This window comes from Macrosteles quadrilineatus, unplaced genomic scaffold (assembly GCF_028750875.1).
Source record: "Macrosteles quadrilineatus isolate MER2022 unplaced genomic scaffold, UCM_ALF_1.0 Scaffold_8__2_contigs__length_117827958, whole genome shotgun sequence".
Taxonomy (NCBI): Eukaryota; Metazoa; Arthropoda; class Insecta; order Hemiptera; family Cicadellidae; genus Macrosteles; species Macrosteles quadrilineatus.
The window spans coordinates 67637872-67644810 of record NW_026542601.1 but is presented as its reverse complement, the minus strand read 5'-3'; the positions used below and the strand labels follow the sequence as shown (position 1 = coordinate 67644810).

The following is a 6939-nucleotide window of genomic DNA, read 5'->3' as shown; positions in this document are numbered from 1 at the left end:
CACAATAAATAAAATTCTTACTTACTGGATATGTAAATATGAATCGTCAAATAAATGGTTTTATATTCTTGTATTATAACAGGTGTTTATACTACTGTTTTAATGTGGCGTAGGCATATTCATTCCCAGGAGCTTAATTAAATAAATTTGTATGTTCTCATTTTGTAATGATAAGCAACTATTCATTTATTTATGATAACAATGCTTTATGTACTCGCCGCAGTTCCATTCACAATGATAAAAAAGAAGCAATATTTGCATTTATATCTCACTAAACTAATTACGTCTTAACGGTTTAATAAGTATATATCATCTCACCATATAAACAGGAGTTACAACGTGAAGGTTAATATTTCATTTTTTCCGCTAGGGAACATAAAGTAGGGGCATCACCAATTGAGGTATATTAGCTTTTCTCCACTACGGGAGTTGCAAAAGGTATTGCAGTTCTTTTAACTTTACTTTCTTACTTTATCGTTACATATTTTGACGATAAAATTATACTTTTATTAATGTTTTTAAAAATACATCGTAAGAAAAATATATGTTTTATTGTGAGGAAAAATTACAATTACGTGTTTTGTACTGTTAGCTGCACTTTTTATCCGTCTAATATTTGTTATTACATTTTATATCAGAGATCAAAGGAGAATGGTAAAATGTACATCTTTAAACTGAAATCGGAGAGTATTTTATATCTATATATTACGTGGTGTCACCAGTTAAATAATTGACAGCATTTTCAAGCTTAAGTGAAACAATTTAACCTGTTAGAATTGTAATATAGTGGGTCCCTCAGTAATTACATTCCCAATGCTCAAATCCGTATCAGGTCAACAACACGGCTGGCTTTACACAGTGAAGCTGAATTTGACGCTGAATCTGGTTGATTGAATATGTTATGACTTGGAAATTAGTTTCTTCTGAACTATTATCTTGTTTCAGTGCATTTATACTCCAATATTATATACTTCTTATACTTTAAGATCAATTATAAAATGTATATAATTAAATATTGTTAACTATGGAAAATTGTTCAATAAAAGTATAATCGTTGATTTCTCCCCCTGCGTTATTGAATTAACCTCACATAAGTCTTTGTAGACAATTCACTGCGACAGATCGCAATTGGATTCTTCCCCCTCGGCATCTCTAAGCCCTGTGAGGGGAGACTGAGAAAAATATAGAAAATACCTGGGGTAACCGTACATAGAATATTTTAGATCAAGTAGGAGGGGTCAGAACTTAAAATCGATAAAGTTTATTTTCATAGATGAAAAATTCTTTCATTCTTAGTTATTTAAAAACCACTGAATGCAACCAGCTAGATTGACCATAACGCTATCATATCGATAACTAAGTTTTCAATCTATACTAACCTCATGAGAATTTCAGTTGATAAAACATGTGTTTTATATGACAAGAAGATCAATGCAAAATCACCACAAGAGCTGTCAGTCGAAGTGATGGATAACTGTTTAATACTTTGAAAGTAGATTTAAAACCGATTAGATAAACTTCCCTAGAAATATGTTTTGTTTGGGCTTTGAAAGTGTTTTATTCCCTTTTTATTGACCATTTTCCTGTATATGTATTCGATTTGTTCTTTATTAACTGCTTCGTTTGTGAAGTATGTAAATAAAAAAAACTATCGAAATGCTCTATGCAAAAATAAAGGAAAAAATTATATTTTACCAGATTATTATTATTTTCGGTATTTATACAGCTATTAATGCAAGCTTTTCCCCTTAACTTTGTGGCTTCAATTATGATGGCTACTCTTTAAACTTTAAACCCTTACTATTTTATTTTAATAACTTTAAAAACCATCCCTTATGCAAATAGTCCATTGGAAAACGATTTAAAGCAGGGAAAATGCTGCTTGTAGCTGCTGGGTGGTCCAAAATAGTTCGTAAGATAACAACTACCTTACGAACTATTTTTGGTCATTGATTTTACGCACCAAAATTGGTACGTGCAAAATTATACTTCTACAATATCATATTCTATTAGGTATCACTTACCTATTGTATGTAAATAGAACTATGATTAAAAATGGCTTGGAATATGTTCGTATTTGCATGGATTTTGTTCCAGTTTTAGCGATGAGAAAGGGAGAACCGTGAGTAGGGAGATTATCCTAATCTTGTCATATTTTACATTCCCTGGGCAAGTCTTGCAACTGTAATGTTTTAATCTGTCTTACTATGTCACTGATGAACGACCTCCAGCCGCACCGTTATATGATTTGAAAGTTATAAAAGCTTTGACAGTAATTAATGTAGAACGCATATTTATGTTAACCATACGAGGTGACTTTGTTTTTAGTATTTCAAAACAGGGTTGTCTATACACTTTGGTTAATCTTTTATTCTTTCAATACTTAATTGCAGTTTAGTTTGTACAACATTTATTACCTAATTAATATTGAAAAACCAAATAGTTAAACTTCCTGTGGTATTTTAATCCAACTGCATTGTTTAACATCTAATTATTTACAGCCATCATGGAATTTCGAGCAAGTAAACACCATTCAGAAGATAAAAATTTATTTTACACAACATTTAAAGGAGATAGTAATTATTATGTAGGCAAATGTTGGAGATGTGTGACTTCATACATTCATAAACAACACCACTTAACTAAGTGCTCTCGTCATAAAACCTCGAATGTACGTAACAGAGCTCCGATGAAAAAGTAGTCGCATTGTAATAGCTTAGATAGCTAACATTGTAATCGCTTTAATATTTCTTTCACTGGGGTTTTTGGTGTTTGTATGCATGAATATAAATCAATATATAAATTTTATATTAAATTTTATATTTTAGTGTTTATATATAAATTAATATAAATATGAATATAATAAGGGGTATATATACATATAATATGTATATACACATTATTAAGAACTATATAACATTATTTTTCATGACAAAATGTCAGTTAGTGTTTTGAGACATGACCGTTTAAGTGATACGTAATCACGATTAAATATTTGTATTCGTTTAGAGGGTTAAAAAATAATTCTATCCAATTTACTTAATATCTAATTATTTTTAATTACTTCTAATTACTTCTAATTACTATCTATTACTTGGCCCATAAATATGTAGTGACGTCCAATTTGTGTTGTCTTTGATTCCCTTTTTATTTTTAAAGTGACGGTTAAATCTTTTAGGTTTACAATTCAATCAAATAGTAATGAAATTATAATCTATACCTTTACAGTTTGTAATTAACTTATTTTAAGTTTGTATTAAATTTGCACGTACGAGTATTTCGAGACCAACCCATATTGCAAACATGCAAAACACCCGTCTTAGAGATTAGTAGGGCCTATAAGGGTAGCAAACTTTAATTATGTTTTGGGTGGCGTTTCAGAAGCTTAATTTTGGGAGATAGAGTTTATAAGATTAAGTAGATATTCTTGATAAGCACCGTCTATATAGTTAAAAGCATCTAAATCGTTAAAAGCACCGTCTTAAAGTTAAAAACTAGTAGAATAACTTTTTAGTTTGATTTCAGACTCGTCAATAAAGTAGTCGTCAGTTTATACGTTATCCACTGCGACCCATTACTGTGCGAGTCTTTGTTATTGATTAGTTGTTATTGATCCAACTAAGTCAGTCTATTAAGCAATTCGTGCTTTTTTTACCTTGACATTTTTCAAACCACATATTTTAAGCTTAAATATGTTTGGAGTCAAACATAATCCTTCAAGACTCATCAATATTATCTAGAATGATAATTATATAGAATTATATCTTAACCACATTGTTTTACTATTAAGAGTTCCTCTGCAGTTTGATTTTAAGACATTTGCCCTTTATTTACTCATATATCATTTATAACCTACGGATAAAAGGAGATGAAAAAGAAGGAATTCATATTTAGTTATAGCATGTATTGTTTCAAGTATAACATTTGTTTATAATCGGTGTCTACATCTTCACGTAAATCACTCGATGTCTTGTTGGCATTCTACTCATCGTCTTCTTCAGCTCCAGGACACTGAAATATATCGTCTTTTTGAGCTTCAAGAAATGTGCATATTATGTGTAAAATATTTTACAAATATTACAGCCATTATATTAGCTGTATACTCTCGTATACCTTGCATGCATTTTTGAAGGAAATACCGTTAGAACTACTAACTGCAAGACATGCAGCGTCGAAGCTTGGCTGGCTATTGATCTTTAGTACGGTACTCAGTTCTGACAAGGAAGCAGTTTTAAGAAATCTTAAAAATCATTAAAGAAATAAATGTTGATTCAGTCTTTGTGGGGATAGTTAGTTATACACGCAATTTAAAAGGCGAAAGTTTGAACATCGGAAAAACTCTTCATTGTAAGCTTTAAAATTGTATAAAGATGAATTTATGAATTAAAACTACTTTTTAAACCTTTTTTTTTATTTAAAAGTAATGCATTTATTATCCCTTTGAAATAAAATATACTAGAACCTGCTGTTAAAAAGAATAATAAAGACGCTTTTGCTTTATTTAAACTTACAATTCTTTTCATAAATTATAAACAAGTTATTTGTTACAATGTCTTAAAATATCGAAGTAAATATTTTTACAATGGTATAAATATGTAGCAAATAAAATAATACGGCACACTCAAACATAGTTACTCACCAATCCATGGCATCCAGGTCCCGCTACATGACCAGCTTGAGCCATCCCTGTAAAAATTAAAAAATATATTGTTTTGATGGCTTATTAAGAAACCTAAAAAGAGGAATATCTTCTCTAACAATGCATTACTCTGAACCAAGTCTGATTTTCACAGATATAAAATAATTCTTTGCAACAAACTCAAATAAAGAACAACATTATTATTATAATGTTCAGTACGAGTGTACCTGATGTATACTGATGTTACTGATGTATACTGATGTATAATGATGTATACTGAAGTATACTGATGTTAATACGTATCTTTAGAAAAATACAATGAATAGCCTACGGTTAATATAATCTCAAATACTTGAAATGGAAGCAAATATTGGTAGTACTGTACTTCAAAAGATGTCTTACTGCCAATTGTGCATGTATTACTTCTTTTATTGAGATGCATATTCTAATGGCATCTCAATAAAACCATATAATTGATTGAGAAAAGGCGAAATTTATATGAATCCTAGCCTTTTACATAAATGACTTATAGACAAATTGTATTCCCCAAATTGATTGTTTTTGTTTCCGTTAAACATTGAAAATAGATTGTAGGATATATTGTACAGTATATGTTTGGATTTTTATTTACAGGTTACGTGCAAGGGAGGGCCATGTGGCACTAACCAATGAATACAGCTAACTTTGCCTGTATAAATATACTATTTTGATTTTTTATCATTTTTCATTTCATTTCGAACAAATGTTAACCGGTGTTGTCAATACTCTAGTTTTTGTTTTGTTAGTAAAGAAATAACTATCTTTTGTTAAAAAACCAAAGCTCTTAGAATACATGGTCAATTCTACAAATGAAAATAAAGACCAGTGTGATATCAGCCTTAACCTATTATTCATTTAACTAAAACAACAAATAGCTGTAAGGCATACTTCTACCACTATTTTTACACGCACAACTAAATTTATATTTATTTTACATAAGCTAATATGTTCATTTTATATAGATTGGCAAATGATAAATTGACAGTATCAAACAATAATTACCTGAGAAGACACAGACAGCAGCGATAGCAGCAACAACAATCTTGACGAGAGACATTGTGATGTTCTTTCTGAATCAAGTTATGTTGTATCTGTCAATGTACAATCTAATAATACCTGTTTTGAATAAAAGCTTAAAACAAACGTAGATTTACATGTGTTTGGTTGGCATTAACAATGCAAACTGGTAATATACTGACGAGTATATTATTGTGATGAAAATAAAATCTATGTATTTAAAAGGTTTACAATTGTTTAAAATAGGCAAATCTTTTGATGGACAAAATAATACAAATTGGACCAGTTATTAATAATGAACTCGCATAAGCACAACAAGCTATTATAAAAGTTGAGCGTACAATTTAATTAAAGTTTTATTTTACTTGTAAAGATGATAACTTACCTTACGAAGTGATGTAACAGTTGTGGTTTAAACGTCGTCTTATATAGCAAGAGCTGATCATTGTTTCATATAAACTAACAATTGATATTGGTTTTGATATTGATACAAGTGGCTACGCACTATTGAAAGGATGACGTAACACGTAAAGAAACGATTTTAAAAAATGAGGTATGTTTTGTGAACTCATTTCGTCTTGACGAACGCCATTTGGGGGAAAGATAAGTATGTACGTTCTATGTGCTAAACATGCCAACAGGCAGATATTAATATGGTCTGAAATTAGTTGATTAAAACTTGAACTATTATCCACGCTCATCAACTCATACTATGATGAGTGGATTTTAGTAAAAGTGTATAAACTAATTTAACTTATAAATGGTTTTGTGATGACATAGTACATGTTTAAATCAAACAATTTCGGAACATATTATGAGCAATTGTGAAGTGCCGGTAATATACAGAAGATATTTTAAAACTACAGTAAATAACAGTCATAATTTTTGATGAGTTTAAAAGACCCTTTGATTAAATGCTTATGTAACTAATTGAAATACTAATGCTATTTAATAACGCTTTAAATAATATATAAACGCTTCTTGTAAAAATATTTTAGCAATTTTTGGACCCGGCCTTATTTTTGAGCGTGTTCTACAAATGTTTCCCGACTTAAAGCTGTTACCATTAAACATTTCTCGCATGTATTTATCTGATCTGACTTCAGGTAGGTTTACTTTCACTGTGACAACATTATGTGTATATTCTTCATGGCTTTTTTACTTCCAAAATAAGTTGCTTAGCATAACTAGGGAATTGATTCATCTCCCCAAGCGATTGTGTACCTGGATTCCTCCTCCTGTTT

General features: G+C 30.0%; 1 long non-coding RNA gene across 1 annotated transcript; it reads right to left on the bottom strand.

The window, feature by feature from the left end:
- Positions 1–3883: 3883 nt before the first annotated feature.
- LOC128999363 (uncharacterized) lies at positions 3884–5799 on the bottom strand. The gene is made up of 3 exons (XR_008491283.1): positions 5681–5799; positions 4640–4686; positions 3884–4011 (listed from the first exon to the last, which is right to left on the bottom strand). It is a non-coding gene; the product is annotated as an uncharacterized LOC128999363 (long non-coding RNA).
- Positions 5800–6939: the final 1140 nt, after the last annotated feature.